This window comes from Phalaenopsis equestris, unplaced genomic scaffold, assembly GCF_001263595.1.
Source record: "Phalaenopsis equestris unplaced genomic scaffold, ASM126359v1 Scaffold235362, whole genome shotgun sequence".
In the NCBI taxonomy this organism is placed as follows: Eukaryota; Viridiplantae; Streptophyta; class Magnoliopsida; order Asparagales; family Orchidaceae; genus Phalaenopsis; species Phalaenopsis equestris.
In genome coordinates this window covers 4,493-6,738 of record NW_018253237.1, presented here as the reverse complement: position 1 = coordinate 6,738, position 2,246 = coordinate 4,493, and positions in this window count along the sequence as shown.

Genomic DNA, 2,246 nt, shown 5'->3' with positions numbered 1-2,246 from the left:
ATGACCTATTATAGTATCTTAAAAAATTAATTGATAAGCAAGAACAATCGTTGTTAGAAACTTTAAAAAGATATAAGAAAGCCTTTGGATTGACATTAGCTGATATTAAAGGAATCAGTCTTTCAATTTGTATGCAAAGAATTTTATTGGAAGATCAACATAAACTAAGAGTTGATCCTCAAAGGAGATTAAATCCTATGATGAAAGAAGTTGTAAAGAAAGAAATTTTAAAATGGTTAGATGCTGGAATAATATATCTTATTTCAGACAGTGCTTGGGTAAGTCCAATTCACTATGTTCCAAAGAAAGGAGGTGTGACTGTAGTGACAAATAAGAAAAATCTTATTTTTGAGATGATCCTTATTTATATAAGTTATGTAAATATTTAATGATGAGTTGATGTGTGCCTCATAAGGAAATTCAAGAAATTATTCAAAAATGTCATAATTTTGAAGTTGGAGGACATTTTGAGAATAATAAAATTATTTATAAAATTTTACAATCTGGATTTTATTGGCCAACTCTATTTAGAGATAATATATATATCACAAGAGTAGGTAATATTTCAAGAAGAAATAAAATACCTCTAAATTTTAATTTGGAAATTGAAATTTTTGATGCATGGGGATCGGATTTTATGGGACCATTTATACCCTCATTCAGAAACATATATATATTGAAATAATGCATAAAATTGTAATTGCTTATCATCCTCAGACTAGTGATTTAACAGAAGTATCTAATCGTGAAATTAAGAGAATTTTGGAAAAGAGTGTTAATCCTAATAAAATGGATTAGTCTACTAGATTAGATATTGCATTAGGGGCATATAGGACAACCTATAATACACTTATAGGAATGTCCCCTTATAGATTTATAGATTAATTTTTGATAGATTAATTTTTGAGAAGACTTGTCACTTGCTAGTTGAATTTGAGCATAAAGCTTATTTGGTGATAAAAGAATTCAATTTTAATTTGAAAGAAGCTGGTAAGAAAAGATTATAGAAACTGAATGAGCGTGAGGAAATTAGGAGCTTGAAGAGATTAAGAATGAATCTTATGATAATGCTAAGATATATAAGGAAAAGATGAAAGAATGACATGATCAGAATATAATAAAAGGAGAATTTGAACCTGTGTAGGAAGTTTTATTATATAATACAAGATTGAAATAATTTCCTGGAAAATTGAAGTCTAGTTGGAAAAGGTCATTCAGAGTTATAAAAGTCTATCCCTGTGGGGCAGTTAATATTGAAGACCCCAAGAATGTAAGAATATTTAAAGTGAATGGACACATAATGAAACCGTATTTTGATGGTCAAAGACCAGCTTTTAAAAAGACTGTAATGTTGGGTCACCCAGCATAAGACTGGGAATGTTAGGCTGACGACATTAAACCGAGAGCTTTGTGAGAGGCAACCAATATGTATCGTTGTTTAATTAGTTTTTGAGTTTATTTTGTTTGAAATATTTTATGTATATTTATGTTTAGGTCTTTATGTAGTCCATGTATTTGACAAAATTTTTAGTAACATCTTTATTTGCCTAATTTTATGAAAAAATTAAGAATTTATTGGATTGAAATCAAAACGGCTAAAATTTTGGAACTGGTGCATCATGCACCACTTTTTAAAGAGTTGGCACATGATGCGCCAGATCGACGCATTATGCGTCTGGCGCATCATGCGCCGCGTGTCCAAAAATGATTTAAAACGTTTCAAATAACGGTTTTTGGCAATTTTTTCTTTAAATAACTCTTAAAAACCAAATCCAAACCATATTTTAGGGGGCAAAATGAGGGAAGACTCGCCACTTTTCAAATTTAAGTCATTAGAGTTTAATTCCTATGGCTTCCCACTCTAGAAACTCTGCTAGAATTGGAATTTTCAACCTGAGAAAGTTCATCAGTTTTGATGCTCAGAAGTTACATGATTGAGTTTTAGTGAAGAAGAGGCTTATCAAAGGAAGGGGATATGTGAATCGAAGATTCAACACCTTGAATGCTCGAGTAGAAGATATTATTGTGCAGAGGCGCTGAGAAGTGCTTTGCTACACTACTGCCGCTATTGTTGTTTCTGTAGTAAAATAGTTTTATAAATTTTTTCATGGGATAAACCAAGGAATGATTTAAGTGCGAGACAGGTTTATGCAGTTCACTCTTTTAAGAATAAACGAGATGTTTATGATTGAAAATGTGTTTGTCTGCCATTATGCAAATTGTACCCCTACAAGAGATAATATGAA